The sequence below is a fragment of the Phyllobates terribilis genome, unplaced genomic scaffold (genome assembly GCF_046119375.1).
Source record: "Phyllobates terribilis strain yellow unplaced genomic scaffold, ASM4611937v1 Scaffold_4__5_contigs__length_816908805, whole genome shotgun sequence".
Taxonomy (NCBI): Eukaryota; Metazoa; Chordata; class Amphibia; order Anura; family Dendrobatidae; genus Phyllobates; species Phyllobates terribilis.
Window position 1 is genome coordinate 681,225,386 of NW_027362764.1, and position 18,220 is coordinate 681,243,605.

Below are 18,220 nucleotides of genomic sequence, written 5' to 3' on the forward strand. Positions count from 1 at the left end.
TTGTCTGCAAAGAAGCTTGTGTAACCAAGCCAGACGGCTGACAAAGAGCTAACCTCAGGGCAAGGAAGGCAAGGAAGGTGCGGAAGGAATTGGGGAGGGGGGGGTGATTCCTGCTAGGGCCCTGAAATCATAAAACAGGCAGGAGAGTCTGACGCATGGTGACGGAGAGGTTGTAGGGGCAGATAGGGGGTGTTGTCACGTGCGAGCACGTGTGCATGATGGCTTGTGTGTGAGAGTGCGCTTCCTAGGTGTGGCGCGCTGCAGACAGTCAAAGGGATTGTTCCCTTTCATTAAAAGTTAATCCCCGGCTGCAGGCTATTAGAAAGCAACTAACCGCGCTCTACTCACCCTACCCGGGTCTACCGGTGAGTCTCGCCTCTGCTCCCGGCCTGTGGCATTGGCCGTGAAGCTGACGTTCCGTCGACAGCGCTGCAGCCGATCAGTGAGCTCAGCGCCTCTGAGTGGGGCCTTCTGTCTTCAAGACCTTTTAAGGAAGCCAGCAAAAAAATTGAAGAGAAGGGAAAGCACAAAAGGACCTGGTCTTGCTGAGCACTGGAAAGGGCAGCCGGCAGCCAGACGTCAAAGTAGAAAAGCAGCAAGTGAGAGGCTTGTCTCTCCCTACGGCCACACCACCCTGAACATACCCAATCTTGTCTGATCTTGAAAGCCAAGCAGGGTTGGGCCCGGTTAGTACTTTGATGGGAGACCGCCTGGGAATACCAGGTGCTGTAGGCTTTTGCTTTTTCCTTCCTTCCACCAGCAGGGGGCACTCTCTTCTATGCCTTTTTTCCATTCCCTTTCACAAGTGCACACATTCATTCTCTTTTCTTTTTTTCATTTGCTTTCTCTCTTGCGCTATTTCATCTCTGCAAAATACCAGCATCCTTCTGATCACCGTGGGCCTCCAGCATTGTTGCTTCTTTACTTTTAATACTAGGCTCCTTTTCACCAGGACCAGCATCTCCCGCGTGGCTGGAGGCAACCACCGGTAACCCCAAGCAGAAGACATTTGAAGGCAACACGACCCTCCTCCCTGAAGAGCAGCTCAAAGTCACTGGCAACCATCTCACCCTCTTCATTCATTCACCCCTGGACGTCTCGCTCCGCCCCCAAGTTACGGGTCCAGCTTGCTCTTTCTGTCACATTACCGCGATGAAGGGTTTAGGGTGCAGGAGACCCTGCGCTGAGCCATTTTTGAAGACACCTGATGCGACGGGTGAATCAATGCTAAACAAACCACACCTGTAGGGACGGCACAGACTTTGCATGGACCCTTCGGAGCCCGCCCCGTCACGGCCAGATTGCTCGCCACCAAGCGATCCTGAGAAAGGCTGGCCGGGCGATGGATCGAGCAGCTTCTACTGGCCATACCACCTTGGATACGCCCGATCTCATCTGATAATATCACAGCGTACCATAGCAATCAGTAATATCCATCTAATTATTATCAAAATATTAAAATAAATTATGTTTGGAATAATAAACAATAATAGATAATAATTCATTATCAATCAAGTTCTCCATATGATAGAACATTTTTATGTCATAGGTGTAATTACCTTTTCCAACCCATAGGTGTCAGTGTATTTTGAAAAAACAAGTTTTTATATCTTTATTAAACCAATAATATCAAAGAATGTATACTCCTGAACCAAAATGAATAAATATATGAATGTATGAATGAATGAATGAATGAATAAATGAATGAATGAATTGTTGTGTTTACTCAGAAAATGTAAACATTTTTTTCCTTAGCAATATATATTTAATGAAGCAATACTCTTGTATTAGACATTACTTTATTAAATATTAATGTGTTTTCTCAATTGAGATATTGAACTCAAATAAAATCAAATGAGAATTAAAAAATGAAAAAATAGAAAAATAAGAAGTATAAAGTAAGAATAAAATTTTAAAAATGAAAAATAAAATTAAGAGTAAAAATAAGAATAAAAATAAAAATAAGGCCTTTAAATTTTAATGACAAATGCAGAGTAATTATATTCTCCATAAAAAATACCCTTATATCTCCATTATCTGGATGATTTCATATTTGTCATAACCTTGTACCACCAAAAAATATTAAATTATGCAACTTTGCATGTAATACCCTTCTTAATTATACCATAGTACCTTATTATTATTTCTTCTTTATTAAAATGTGTGGAAAATAAGTATTGATCAAAAGTGATTATGTAATCAGGATCAAAAACACATTTTCCCCCTTAATACCAAAAATATTATTTTATAAAATTCATGTATATATCAGAACCAAATTAAAAATAATTATTCTTCTAGAAATATTGTGCATAAATTTCATATCGATGAGTAGCATAGATTTGACTAAAGAGAGGTGTGTACCTATTTAGGTAACCATTAAAAATAATATTATAGTTATTCAAGAATATTATCATGTGGAAAATTATTCTAAATATAAATTTGCTTTGTAAACCATTTTGATGTGTGGTTGCCCTTATCCACTATTAGTTAAATCAAGAAATAATAATTATTAAAGAAATATAGAAATATATATATGTAGATAATACCTAATTATGTATTATAATTTCCTCAGAATTAAATATATTTTTGTACCTTCACATAAAGAAACATTTTTTTTTTTAAACATACAAACATACGAGGCCTCTGTCACATCAATCACACTTAGCAGCTGCTGATTTACTCATCTGTCACCTTCACTCTGACATTCACAGATCTGTTCAACTCAAACATTCCACATATGAAGTTTTAGATATATATATATATATATATATATTTAACCCAAAATTGTTGCATCGAAATTTATTAATGCGCATTGCCATATCAATTGAATATCTTTATATTTCTTTGAATATTCCCCAAGTACATATTATATAATATGAGAGTAAGTCACTGGAATTTCAGACACTTGAAAAAACTCTTGTCTTAGATTCTTTTTTCACTGGCTGCCCGGTCTTAAGTTACATCAGTTGAAAATAGAATGAATGGGATCCTATATTTTTAGCTCAAAGTTCAAAGGCCGCAGCTGTCACACGTCATGCTGTAAAGCTTCTTTAATTTGCACGAACACTTCATGCACAGAAAATATTAGCAACACAAAAGAATTAATAAGCATTACATATATATTATAGTTCAACTAGATATATTGTTATTATTTTAAAATGTTATACACATAAAATCATGCAATTTTTTCACTTCCTGTGTGAATAAAGAAATAAATCCATTTTAGAGTTCTTTGATCAAATCCTGCTTTGGAATGAAAACTCTAAGGAAATATAAGAAAATAAAATTAAATATCAAATTCATACAGAAACAGAATTATTTAAATATCTTATACATATATTGGTTGGTTATAATGTAATTCAAAATATTGCTACTTAAAGTTATATATATGAAATTCTAATTTATTAATTAATATGTATATATATATATTTTATAAAAGTATATATAAATACAATTATACGCAATCTCTACTTAGACAAGTGTATATATATATATATATATATATATATATATGAACTATTAGAAACTATGTAACTACAATTTTACTGTATAAGATTATAAATAAATATTGAGACATTGTATTACATTTTGATACAACATTATAATTACAGTTTTTCCTTAGCCACTCCCTAAACCAAATCTTCTGTCTCTCTCAAATATCTCCAGGAACGCCCTATTTAGGAAAGACATTTTTCTATCCTTCAAAACCTCAGAGAACTGCCTGTTCTTCTGTCCACATTCCATGACGTCACAGTGAGTTGGTCGTCTCACCTGTCTCTGTCCATCAGTTTCAGCCATTTTCCTTTTTAGAGAATCACAGTTCTGACTGAGAATTAACTCATTCTGTGGAGAGATGGATCTTTGCACTGGCTGAAATGGCTTATAACATATATGAAATCTTCTGCGTATTTGATAGAGTTCACTATGGCGTTGACTCAGTCTAGGAGAGTTTGATATTGGCTTTTTATAAGATTTTACCTTTCCTGGTTTTATAAGTTTAGCTTGATTTATTTTCTTTTCACGATTCTCATGTTTTCTAACAAAATCCAGCATCTGCGCACATTCAAATAATGAATTTTTTTGTGATGCCATATCTTGGGAAACTGAATTTAGGAATTTGAATTTTTGTACAAAAGTTGTTATCATATGTTGTACTTTTCCATTTTTGATGAGAGCTTTGTACAACCGTTCAAATATGGACATGAATGTATATGTACATTCCTTCCTACCAATCCTTAGTTTCTGCAGATCTTCTATGTTGGGAAAATCCTTTGTGACACAATAAATCAATACCTTAATCTGTCCGAATCATTTTCCCATCCATTAGGAGAGTCAGTTTCACAGGGCATTAAATGTAAACGTCTGGACAATGTCACAGGAATGCATATTTTAAATAATTGATTCCTCTCCTCATTGGATAAATCAAACTTATCAGAGAAGCTCTCAAATGTCTCTGAATTTCTACAGGCATGGATTTTGACATCATATTTTGGCATGATTTTGTATAATTTCAGCAAATTTTTCCTCATTTTAATTTGGAGTTGAGCCTGGGTAATTCCAGAATTCTCTGATATTTTTAGTGGCTCTTGTACGTCCGTTCCTCCTATGTCACTCACGTCTCCTCCCACATCACCTAGTATGTCGGTTTCTCGTATGTTAGTCATGTCTCCTCCCATGTCAGGTTTCTGTATGTCCGTCTCTTGGTCAGACCCAAGGTCACCTTCAGTTACAGACACGTGTCTTACTTCTTGTTCATCTTCCACATTACAGTCTGAATCAGTATCACCGTCTGACACTTCTACACTATTTTCCTGCTTAGAAATCTCTAACACAAGACTATGAAAAAAATCTACCAAATGTAGAATATTTCTCAATTTCTGTTTGTCTCTATTTACCAATTTAGAAGTTAACTGTAAATTCTGCAATTCACATTCTTTGTATAAACTGAGCCACAAAACTTCTATGTCATCTCCTACATTAACTTTGAAATTAATATTACTTTGTTTAGCAAAAGAAGAAATTATATCCATATTTTGCTTACCTTAAGATTCCTTGGCTTTTCTTTATCAGCACGTCCTGTCTTCAGTTCGTCTGATTCTTTTCCTGTGTGATTCTGTTCCTTGTTAGTACCTCTGCTTCCTGTCTTTCCTCAGTCTGTAGGTCCTTTCTGCTTTTCGTGACAAACTAGTGAATTTACTGACACGTGAACAACAGCTGTTCAGCTCGTCAGGACTCCCCCCTTGTTCACGGAAGAAATTCACTTACTTAATTTAAAAAACAAAAAAACAGGACTGGCTGGCTCACCATTGTAAAATAATACTCTTCCTGTATTATTTTTTTCTACTGAGGACTTCTCAAAGTATCAATATCAAGATATTCTTATAAAAAATGTATCTATTTATTCTTGGATTGTCCATTAAAAAGAATCAGATTGCAGCAGGTACATAAAATAATTAGTTATAAAGTAATTGTCCATTTGTCCATAATTAGCTTAATTGTTGAGATTCACCCATCTTTCCTTGGATCCTGGCTGGTAAATCATGTCTTTGTCCAGCATGTGTCCAGGCCTACATGTCATCTGCTTCTCAGCATGAAGATTCTGTGTCTTGTGGGGTGGGCAGAGAAAGAGAGCCCCCCCTTTCTGTACCATGGGCTTTTATAGCCAGTCGTATGGACACCTGTTCTACATATGGTAGTGAACCAAATATACACACACAAATAGCGCATGTCAACTAGACACGATGGCTGAGGCATAGAACTCAGAAAATTGATTATCGATTAACATTCCAAATGAATTTCCATAATTAACCATTTAACAGAGACCGCCTGGGAATGTCAGGTGCTGTAGGCTTTTGCTTTTTCCTTCCTTCCACCAGCAGGGGGCACTCTCTTCTATACCTTTTTTCCATTCCCTTTCACAAGTGCGCACATTCATTCTCTTTTCTTTTTTTCATTTGCTTTCTCTCTTGCGCTATTTCATCTCTGCAAAATACCAGCATCCTTCTGATCACCGTGGGCCTCCAGCATTGTTGCTTCTTTACTTTTAATACTAGGCTCCTTTTCACCAGGACCAGCGTCTCCCGGGTGGCTGGAGGCAACCACCGGTAACCCCAAGCAGAAGGCCTTTGCAGGCAACACGACCCTCCCCCCTGAAGAGCAGCTCAAAGTCACTGGCAACCATCTCACCCTCTTCCTTCATTCACCCGTGGACGTCTCGCTCAGACCCCAAGTTACGGGTCCAGCTTGCTCTTTCTGTCACATTACCGCGATGAAGGGTTTAGGGTGCAGGAGACCCTGCGCCGAGCCATTTTTGAAGACACCTGATTCAGCGGATGAATCACTGCTAAATAAACCACACCTGTAGGGACGGCACAGCCTTTGCATGGACCCTTCGGAGCCCGCCCCGTCACGGCCAGATTGCTCACCACCAAGCGATCCTGAGAAAGGCTGGCCGGGCGATGGATCAAGCAGTGTCTACTGGCCATACCACCTTGGATACGCCTCATCTTGTCTGATCTCGGAAGCAAAGCAAGGCAGGGCTCGGACAGTACTTGGATGGGAGACCTCCTGGGAACACCGGGTGCTGTAGACCATTTTGATGACGTTTTGCCCTACTGCCCAGCTCGGCTAGCATGGAACGGCGCCTTGCCGGATACCGACCTTAAGTAACTTAAATGATGGAAGCCCCAAGGCCTCTGAGCCAGTTGGCAGCTAAGTACGCTACCTCGCCGCTTTCACGCATGCCTGACACCGAGCTCTTTTCCACGGCTAGGAGTGCTTATTGACTCCGCAGCTCGCCGTGTGGAAATGATGGCGTTAAAAGCACCCGGGGCCGTGAAGGGGCCAAGCTTTCAGCAGGTGCCCAGGGAAGGTTTTGGATGCCGGCCGCCTAGCGAGGGCCAGCAGAAGTAACATGTTTGTCTGCAAAGAAGCTTGTGTAACCAAGCCAGACGGCTGACAAAGAGCTAACCTCAGGGCAAGGAAGGCAAGGAAGGTGCGGAAGGAATTGGGGAGGGGGGGGTGATTCCTGCTAGGGCCCTGAAATCATAAAACAGGCAGGAGAGTCTGACGCATGGTGACGGAGAGGTTGTAGGGGCAGATAGGGGGTGTTGTCACGTGCGAGCACGTGTGCATGATGGCTTGTGTGTGAGAGTGCGCTTCCTAGGTGTGGCGCGCTGCAGACAGTCAAAGGGATTGTTCCCTTTCATTAAAAGTTAATCCCCGGCTGCAGGCTATTAGAAAGCAACTAACCGCGCTCTACTCACCCTACCCGGGTCTACCGGTGAGTCTCGCCTCTGCTCCTGGCCTGTGGCATTGGCCGTGAAGCTGACGTTCCGTCGACAGCGCTGCAGCCGATCAGTGAGCTCAGCGCCTCTGAGTGGGGCCTTCTGTCTTCAAGACCTTTTAAGGAAGCCAGCAAAAAAATTGAAGAGAAGGGAAAGCACAAAAGGACCTGGTCTTGCTGAGCACTGGAAAGGGCAGCCGGCAGCCAGACGTCAAAGTAGAAAAGCAGCAAGTGAGAGGCTTGTCTCTCCCTACGGCCACACCACCCTGAACATACCCAATCTCGTCTGATCTTGAAAGCCAAGCAGGGTTGGGCCCGGTTAGTACTTTGATGGGAGACCGCCTGGGAATACCAGGTGCTGTAGGCTTTTGCTTTTTCCTTCCTTCCACCAGCAGGGGGCACTCTCTTCTATGCCTTTTTTCCATTCCCTTTCACAAGTGCACACATTCATTCTGTTTTCTTTTTTTCATTTGCTTTCTCTCTTGCGCTATTTCATCTCTGCAAAATACCAGCATCCTTCTGATCACCGTGGGCCTCCAGCATTGTTGCTTCTTTACTTTTAATACTAGGCTCCTTTTCACCAGGACCAGCATCTCCCGCGTGGCTGGAGGCAACCACCGGTAACCCCAAGCAGAAGACATTTGAAGGCAACACGACCCTCCTCCCTGAAGAGCAGCTCAAAGTCACTGGCAACCATCTCACCCTCTTCATTCATTCACCCCTGGACGTCTCGCTCCGCCCCCAAGTTACGGGTCCAGCTTGCTCTTTCTGTCACATTACCGCGATGAAGGGTTTAGGGTGCAGGAGACCCTGCGCTGAGCCATTTTTGAAGACACCTGATGCGGCGGGTGAATCAATGCTAAACAAACCACACCTGTAGGGACGGCACAGACTTTGCATGGACCCTTCGGAGCCCGCCCCGTCACGGCCAGATTGCTCGCCACCAAGCGATCCTGAGAAAGGCTGGCCGGGCGATGGATCGAGCAGCTTCTACTGGCCATACCACCTTGGATACGCCCGATCTCATCTGATAATATCACAGCGTACCATAGCAATCAGTAATATCCATCTAATTATTATCAAAATATTAAAATAAATTATGTTTGGAATAATAAACAATAATAGATAATAATTCATTATCAATCAAGTTCTCCATATGATAGAACATTTTTATGTCATAGGTGTAATTACCTTTTCCAACCCATAGGTGTCAGTGTATTTTGAAAAAACAAGTTTTTATATCTTTATTAAACCAATAATATCAAAGAATGTATACTCCTGAACCAAAATGAATAAATATATGAATGTATGAATGAATGAATGAATGAATAAATGAATGAATGAATTGTTGTGTTTACTCAGAAAATGTAAACATTTTTTTCCTTAGCAATATATATTTAATGAAGCAATACTCTTGTATTAGACATTACTTTATTAAATATTAATGTGTTTTCTCAATTGAGATATTGAACTCAAATAAAATCAAATGAGAATTAAAAAATGAAAAAATAGAAAAATAAGAAGTATAAAGTAAGAATAAAATTTTAAAAATGAAAAATAAAATTAAGAGTAAAAATAAGAATAAAAATAAAAATAAGGCCTTTAAATTTTAATGACAAATGCAGAGTAATTATATTCTCCATAAAAAATACCCTTATATCTCCATTATCTGGATGATTTCATATTTGTCATAACCTTGTACCACCAAAAAATATTAAATTATGCAACTTTGCATGTAATACCCTTCTTAATTATACCATAGTACCTTATTATTATTTCTTCTTTATTAAAATGTGTGGAAAATAAGTATTGATCAAAAGTGATTATGTAATCAGGATCAAAAACACATTTTCCCCCTTAATACCAAAAATATTATTTTATAAAATTCATGTATATATCAGAACCAAATTAAAAATAATTATTCTTCTAGAAATATTGTGCATAAATTTCATATCGATGAGTAGCATAGATTTGACTAAAGAGAGGTGTGTACCTATTTAGGTAACCATTAAAAATAATATTATAGTTATTCAAGAATATTATTATGTGGAAAATTATTCTAAATATAAATTTGCTTTGTAAACCATTTTGATGTGTGGTTGCCCTTATCCACTATTAGTTAAATCAAGAAATAATAATTATTAAAGAAATATATAAATATATATATGTAGATACAGTGCCTACAAGTAGTATTCAACCCACTGCAGATTTAGCTGGTTTGATAAGATGCAAATAAGTTAGAGCCTTCAAACTGCAAACGAGAGTAGGTTTTATGAAAAGAAGCATAAATCTTACAAACCAAAAAGTTATGTTGCTCAGTTGAATTTTATTAAATTTTAAACATAAAAGTGTGGGTCAATTATTATTCAACCCCTATGTTTAATTTTTTGTGGAATAACCCTTGTTTGCAATTACAGCTAATAATCGTCTTTTATAAGACCTGATCAGGCCGGCACAGGTCTGTGGAGTTATCTTGGCCCACTCCTCCATGCAGATCTTCTCCAAGTTATCTAGGTTCTTTGGGTGTCTCATGTGGACTTTATTCTTGAGCTTCTTCCACAAGTTTTCAATTGGGTTAAGGTCAGGAGACTGACTAGGCCACTCCAACACCTTGACTTTTTCCCTCTTGAACCAGGCCTTGGTTTTCTTGGCTGTGTGCTTTGGGTCGTTGTCTTGTTGGAAGATGAAATTACGACCCATCTTAAGATCCTTGATGGAGGAGCGGAGGTTCTTGGCCAAAATCTCCAGGTAGGCCGTGCTATCCATCTTCCCATGGATGCGGACCAGATGGCCAGGCCCCTTGGCAGAGAAACAGCCCCACAGCATGATGCTGCCACCACCATGCTTGACTGTAGGGATGGTATTCTTGGGGTCGTATGCAGTGCCATCCAGTCTCCAAACGTCACGTGTGTGGTTGGCACCAAAGATCTCGATCTTGATCTCATCAGACCATAGAACCTTGAACCAGTCTGTCTCAGAGTCCTCCAAGTGATCATGAGCAAACTGTAGACGAGACTTGACATGACGCTTTGAAAGTAAAGGTACCTTACGGGCTCGTCTGGAACGGAGACCATTGCGGTGGAGTACGTTACTTATGGTATTGACTGAAACCAATGTCCCCACTGCCATGAGATCTTCCCAGAGCTCCTTCCTTGTTGTCCTTGGGTTAGCCTTGACTCTTCGGACAAGCCTGGCCTCGGCACGGGAGGACACTTTCAAAGGCTGTCCAGGCCGTGGAAGGCTAACAGTAGTTCCATAAGCCTTCCACTTACGGATGATGCTCCCAACAGTGGAGACAGGTAGGCCCAACTCCTTGGAAAGGGTTTTGTACCCCTTGCCAGCCTTGTGACCCTCCACGATCTTGTCTCTGATGGCCTTGGAATGCTCTTTTGTCTTTCCCATGTTGACCATGTCTGAGTGCTGTTCACAAGTTTGGGGAGGGTCTTAAATAGTCAGAAAAGGCTGGCAAAAGAGATCTTTAATCCACACATGTGAAGCTCATTATTCTTGGTGCCTGAACTACTTCTTAATACTTTAGGGGGACCAAACAGAATTCTTGTGGTTTGAGGGGTTGAATAATAAATGACACTCTGAATTAACTTTTAACGTTTTAAAAAAACGAAAAAAAAGTTGCTGCAGTGCATTTCCCACTTCCAGGCTGATCTACAGTATAAATGTCACAATGCCAAGTTAATTCCGCATGTGTCAACCACCTAAATCTGCAGGGGGTTGAATACTACTTGTAGGCACTGTAATACCTAATTATGTATTATAATTTCCTCAGAATTAAATATATTTTTGTACCTTCACATAAAGAAACATTTTTTTTTTCAAACATACAAACATACGAGGCCTTTGTCACATCAATCACACTTAGCAGCTGCTGATTTACTCATCTGTCACCTTCACTCTGACATTCACAGATCTGTTCAACTCAAACATTCCACATATGAAGTTTTAGATATATATATATTTAACCCAAAATTGTTGTATCCCAATTTATTAATGCGCATTACCATATCAATTGAATATCTTTATATTTCTTTGAATATTCCCCAAGTACATATTATATAATATGAGAGTAAGTCACTGGAATTTCAGACACTTAAAAAAACTCTTGTCTTAGATTCTTTTTTCACTGGCTGCCCGGTCTTAAGTTACATCAGTTGAAAATATAATGAATGGGATCCTATACTATTAGCTCAAAGTTCAAAGGCCGCAGCTGTCACACGTCATGCTGTAAAGCTACTTTAATTTGCACGAACACTTCATGCACAGAAAATATTAGCAACACAAAAGAATTAATAAGTATTACATATATATTATAGTTCAACTAGATATATTGTTATTATTTTAAAATGTTATACACATAAAATCATGCAATTTTTTCACTTCCTGTGTGAATAAAGAAATAAATCCATTTTAGAGTTCTTTGATCAAATCCTGCTTTGGAATGAAAACTCTAAGGAAATATAAGAAAATAAAATTAAATATCAAATTCATACAGAAACAGAATTATTTAAATATCTTATACATATATTGGTTGGTTCTAATGTAATTCAAAATATTGCTACTTAAATTTATATATATGAAGTTCTAATTTATAAATTAATATATATATATATTTTATATTCGTATATATAAATACAATTATGTGCAATCTCTACTTAGACAAGTGTATATATATATATATATATATATATATATATGAACTATTAGAAACTATGTAACTACAATTTACTGTATAAGATTATAAATAAATATTGAGACATTGTATTACATTTTGATACAACATTATAATTACAGTTTTTCCTTAGCCACTCCCTAAACCAAATCTTCTGTCTCTCTCAAATATCTCCAGGAACGCCCTATTTAGGAAAGACATTTTTCTATCCTTCAAAACCTCAGAGAACTGCCTGTTCTTCTGTCCACATTCCATGACGTCACAGTGAGTTGGTCGTCTCACCTGTCTCTGTCCATCAGTTTCAGCCATTTTCCTTTTTAGAGAATCAAAGTTCTGACTGAGAATTAACTCATTCTGTGGAGAGATGGATCTTTGCACTGGCTGATATGGATTATAACATATATGAAATCTTCTGCGTATTTGATATAGTTCACTATGGGGATGACTCAGTCTAGGAGAGTTTGATATTGGCTTTTGGTAAGATTTTACCTTTCCTGGTTTTATAAATTTAGCTTGATTTATTTTCTTTTCACGATTCTCATGTTTTCTAACAGAATCCAGCATCTGCGCACATTCAAATAATGAATTTTTTTGTGATGCCATAACTTGGGAAACTGAATTTAGGAATTTGAATTTTTGTACAAAAGTTGTTATCATATGTTGTACTTTTCCATTTTGATGAGAGCTTTGTACAACCGTTCAAATATGGACATGAATGTATATGTACATTCCTTCCTACCAATCCTTAGTTTCTGCAGATCTTCTATGTTGGGAAAATCCTTTGTGACACAATAAATCAAATATCTTAATCTGTCCGAATCATTTTCCCATCCATTAGGAGAGTCATTTTCACAGGGCATTAAATGTAAACGTCTGGACAATGTCACAGGAATCCATATTTTAAATAATTGATTCCTCTCCTCATTGGATAAATCAAACTTATCAGAGAATTCATCAAATGTCTCTGAATTTCTACAGGCATGGATTTTGACATCATATTTTGGCATGATTTTGTATAATTTCAGCAAATTTTTCCTCATTTTAATTTGGAGTTGAGCCTGGGTAATTCCAGAATTCTCTGATATTTTTAGTGGCTCTTGTACGTCCGTTCCTCCTACGTCACTCACGTCTCCTCCCACATCACCTAGTATGTCGGTTTCTCGTATGTCAGTCATGTCTCCTCCCATGTCAGGTTTCTGTATGTCCGTCTCTTGGTCAGACCCAAGGTCACCTTCAGTTACAGACACGTGTCTTACTTCTTGTTCATTTTCCACATTACAGTCAGAATCAGTATCACCGTCTGACACTTCTACACTATTTTCCTGCTTAGAAATCTCTAACACAAGACTATGAAAAAAATCTACCAAATGTAGAATATTTCTCAATTTCTGTTTGTCTCTATTTAACAATTTAGAAGTTAACTGTAAATTCTGCAGTTCACATTCTTTGTATAAACTGAGCCACAAAACTTCTATGTCATCTCGTACATTAACTTTGAAATTAATATTACTTTGTTTAGCAAAAGAACAAATTATATCCATATTTTGCTTACCTTAAGATTCCTTGGCTTCTCTTTATCAGCACGTCCTGTCTTCAGTTCGTCTGATTCTTTTCTGTGTGATTCTGTTCCTTGTTAGTACCTCTGCTTCCTGTCTTTCCTCAGTCTGTAGGTCCTTTCTGCTTCTCGTGACAAACTAGTGAATTTACTGACACGTGAACAACAGCTGTTCAGCTCGTCAGGACTCCCCCTTGTTCACGGAAGAAATTCACTTACTTAATTTAAAAAACAAAAAAACAGGACTGGCTGGCTCACCATTGTAAAATAATACTCTTCCTGTATTATTTTTTTCTACTGAGGACTTCTCAAAGTATCAATATCACGATATTCTTATAAAAAAATGTATCTATTTATTCTTGGATTGTCCATTAAAAAGAATCAGATTGCAGCAGGTCATACAATAATTAGTTATAAAGTAATTGTCCATTTGTCCATAATTACCTTAATTGTTGAGATTCACCCATCTTTCCTTGGATCCTGGCTGGTAAATCATGTCTTTGTCCAGCATGTGTCCAGGCCTACATGTCATCTGCTTCTCAGCATGAAGATTCTGTGTCTTGTGGGGTGGGCAGAGCAAGAGAGCCCCCCCTTTCTGTACCATGGGCTTTTATAGCCAGTCGTATGGACACCTGTTCTACATATGGTAGTGAACCAAAAATACACACACAAATAGCGCATGTCAACTAGACACGATGGCTGAGGCATAGAACTCAGAAAATTGATTATCGATTAACATTCCAAATGAATTTCCATAACTAACCATTTAACAGAGACCGCCTGGGAATGCCAGGTGCTGAAGGCTTTTGCTTTTTCCTTCCTTCCACCAGCAGGGGGCACTCTCTTCTATGCCTTTTTTCCATTCCCTTTCACAAGTGCACACATTCATTCTCTTTTCTTTTTTTCATTTGCTTTCTCTCTTGCGCTATTTCATCTCTGCAAAATACCAGCATCCTTCTGATCACCGTGGGCCTCCAGCATTGTTGCTTCTTTACTTTTAATACTAGGCTCCTTTTCACCAGGACCAGCGTCTCCCGCGTGGCTGGAGGCAACCACCGGTAACCCCAAGCAGAAGACCTTTGCAGGCAACACGACCCTCCCCCCTGAAGAGCAGCTCAAAGTCACTGGCAACCATCTCACCCTCTTCCTTCATTCACCCCGGAGACGTCTCACTCCGCCCCCACGTTACGGGTCCAGCTTGCTCTTTCTGTCACATTACCGCGATGAAGGGTTTATCCTGCAAGAAACCCTGCGCCGAGACATTTTTGAAGACACCTGATGCGGCCGGTGAATCACTGCTAAACAAACCACACCTGTAGGGACGGCACAGCCTTTGCATGGACCCTTCGGAGCCCGCCCCATCACGGCCAGATTGCTCGCCAAAAAGCGATCCTGAGAAAGGCTGGCCGGGCGATGGATCGAGCAGCGTCTACTGGCCATACCACCTTGGATACCCCCGAACTTGTCTGATCTTGGAAGCAAAGCACGGTTGGGCTCGGACAGTACTTGGATGGGAGACCTCCTGGGAACACAAGGTGCTGTAGACCATTTTGATGACGTTTTGCCCTACTGCCCAGCTCGGCTAGCATGGAACGGCGCCTTGCCGGACACCGACCTTAAGTAACTTAGATGATGGAAGCCCCAAGGCCTCTGAGCCAGTTGGCAGCTAAGTACGCTACCCCGCCGTCTTCACGCAGGCCTGACACCGAGCTCCTTGCCATGGCTAGGAGTGCTTATTGACTCCGCAGCTCGCCGTGTGGAAATGATGGCATTAAAAGCACCCGGGGCCGTGAAGGGGCCAAGCTTTCAGTAGTTGCCCAGGGAAGGTTTTGGATGCCGGACGACTAGCAAGGGCCAGCAGAAGTAACATGTTTCTCTGCAAAGAAGCTTGTGTAACCAAGCCAGACGGCTGACAAAGAGCTAACCTCAGTGCAAGGAAGGCAAGGAAGGTGCGGAAGGAATTGGGGAGGGGGGGGTGATTCCTGCTAGGGCCCTGAAATCATAAAACAGGCAGGAGAGTCTGACGCATGGTGACGGAGAGGTTGTAGGGGCAGATAGGGGGTGTTGTCACGTGCGAGCACGTGTGCATGCTGGCTTGTGTGTGAGAGTGCGCTTCCTAGGTGTGGCGTGCTGCAGACAGTCAAAGGGATTGTTCCCTTTCATTAAAAGTTAATCCCCGGCTGCAGGCTATTAGAAAGAAACTAACCGCGCTCTACTCACCCTACCCGGGTCTACCGATGAGTCTCGCCTCTGCTCCCGGCCTGTGGCATTGGCAGTGAAGCTGACGTTCTGTCGACAGCGCTGCAGCCGATCAGTGAGCTCAGCGGCTCTAAGTGGGGCGTTGTGTCTACAAGACCTTTTAAGGAAGCCAGCAAAATTTGAAGAGAAGGGAAAGAACAAAAGTACCTGGTCTTGCTGAGCACTGGAAAGGGCAGCCGGCAGCCAGACTTCAAAGTAGAAAAGCAGCAAGAGAGAGGCTTGTCTCTGCCTACGGTCACACCAACTTGAACACGCCCAATCTCGTCTGATCTTGGAAGCTAAGCAGCGTCAGGCCTGGTTAGTACTTGGATAGGAGACCACCTGGGAATACCAGGTGCTGGAGGCTTTTGCTTTTTCCTTCCTTCCACCAGCAGGGGGCACTCTCTTCTATGCCTTTTTTCCATTCCCTTTCACAAGTGCACACATTCATTCTCTTTTCTTTTTTTCATTTGCTTTCTCTCTTGCGCTATTTCATCTCTGCAAAATACCAGCATCCTTCTGATCACCGTGGGCCTCCAGCATTGTTGCTTCTTTACTTTTAATACTAGGCTCCTTTTCACCAGGACCAGCGTCTCCCACGTGGCTGGATTCAACCACCGGTAACCCCAAGCAGAAGACCTTTGCAGGCAACACGACCCTCCCCCCTGAAGAGCAGCTCAATGTCACTGCAACCATCTCACCCTCTTCCTTCATTCACCCCTGGACGTCTCGCTCCGCCCCCAAGTTACGGGTCCAGCTTGCTCTTTCTGTCACATTACCGTGATGAAGGGTTTAGCCTGCAGGAGACCCTGCGCCGTGACATTTTTGAAGACACCTGATGCGGCGGGTGAATCACTGCTAAACAAACCACACCTGTAGGGACGGCACAGACTTTGCATGGACCCTTCGGAGCCCGCCCCGTCACGGCCAGATTGCTCGCCACCAAGCGATCCTGAGAAAGGCTGGCCGGGCGATGTATCGAGCAGCGTCTACTGGCCATACCACCTTGGATATGCCTGATGTCGTCTGATCTCGGAAGCAAAGCAGGGCTGGGCTCAGACAGTACTTGGATGGGAGACCTCCTGGGAACACTTTGTGCTGTAGACCATTTTGATAACGTTTTGCCCTACTGCCCAGCTTGGCTAGCATGGAACGGCGCCTTGCCGGACACCGACCTTAAGTAACTTAGATGATGGAAGCCCCAAGGCCTCTGAGCCAGTTGGCAGCTAAGTACGCTACCCCGCCGCCTTCACGCAGGACTGACACCGAGCTCCTTGTCACGGCTAGGAGTGCTTATTGACTCCGCAGCTCGCCGTGTGGAAATGATGGCGTTAAAAGCACACGGGGCCGTGAAGGGGCCAGGCTTTCAGCAGGTGCCCAGGGAAGGTTTTGGATGCCGGCCGCCTAGCGAGGGCCAGCAGAAGTAACATGTATCTCTGCAAAGAAGCTTGTGTAACCAAGCCAGACGGCTGCCAAAGAGCTAACCTCAGTGCAAGGAAGGCAAGGAAGGTGCGGAAGGAATTGGGGAGGGGGGGTGGGTGATTCCTGATAGGGCCCTGAAATCATAAAACAGGCAGGAGAGTTTGACGCATGGTGACGGAGAGGTTGTAGGGGCAGATAGGGGGTGTTGTCACGTGCGAGCACGTGTGCATGCTGGCTTGTGTGTGAGAGTGCGCTTCCTAGGTGTGGCGCGCTGCAGACAGTCAAAGGGATTGTTCCCTTTCATTAAAAGTTAATCCCCGGCTGCAGGCTATTAGAAAGCAACTAACCGCGCTCTAATCACCCTACCCGGGTCTACCGGTGAGTCCCGCCTCTGCTCCCGGCCTGTGGCATTGGTCGTGAAGCTGACGTTCCGTCGACAGCGCTGCAGCCGATCAGTGAGCTCAGCGGCTCTGAGTGGGGCGTTGTGTCTACAAGACCTTTTAAGGAAGCCAGCCAAAAAATTGAAGAGAAGGGAAAGCACAAAAGGACCTGGTCTTGCTGAGCACTGGAAAGGGCAGCCGGCAGCCAGACGTCAAAGTAGAAAAGCAGCAAGTGAGAGGCTTGTCTCTGTCTACGTCCACACGACCCTGAACAAGCTCGATCTCATCTGATCTCGAAAGCTAAGCAGGGTCGGGCCTGGTTAGTACTTGGATGGGAGACTGTAAAAGAATACTCTTTCTGTATTATTTTTTTCTACTGAGGACTTCTCAAAGTATCAATATCAAGATATTCTTATAAAAAATGTATCTATTTATTCTTGGATTGTCCATTAAAAAGAATCAGATTGCAGCAGGTACATACAATAATTAGTTATAAAGTAATTGTCCATTTGTCCATAATTAGCTTGTTGAGATTCACCCATCTTTCCTTGGATCCTGGCTGGTAAATCATGTCTTTGTCCAGCATGTGTCCAGGCCTACATGTCATCTGCTTCTCAGCATGAAGATTCTGTGTCTTGTGGGGTGGGCAGAGCAAG

At 41.5% G+C, this 18,220-nt stretch overlaps 2 non-coding genes and 4 pseudogenes across 2 annotated transcripts; all 6 read left to right on the plus strand.

Annotated features, from left to right (window-relative positions):
- Positions 1–616: 616 nt before the first annotated feature.
- On the plus strand, positions 617–735 carry LOC141267197 (5S ribosomal RNA). Its single transcript, XR_012321210.1, has one exon. It is a non-coding gene; the product is annotated as a 5S ribosomal RNA (ribosomal RNA).
- A 5,737-nt stretch (positions 736–6,472) lies between these two features.
- LOC141268765 (5S ribosomal RNA) lies at positions 6,473–6,592 on the plus strand (annotated as a pseudogene).
- Positions 6,593–7,533: 941 nt separating this feature from the next.
- LOC141266722 (5S ribosomal RNA) lies at positions 7,534–7,652 on the plus strand. The gene has a single exon (XR_012320749.1). It is a non-coding gene; the product is annotated as a 5S ribosomal RNA (ribosomal RNA).
- A 7,299-nt stretch (positions 7,653–14,951) lies between these two features.
- Positions 14,952–15,071, plus strand: LOC141269546 (5S ribosomal RNA; annotated as a pseudogene).
- Positions 15,072–16,010: 939 nt separating this feature from the next.
- LOC141268964 (5S ribosomal RNA) lies at positions 16,011–16,129 on the plus strand (annotated as a pseudogene).
- A 620-nt stretch (positions 16,130–16,749) lies between these two features.
- Positions 16,750–16,869, plus strand: LOC141268985 (5S ribosomal RNA; annotated as a pseudogene).
- Positions 16,870–18,220: the final 1,351 nt, after the last annotated feature.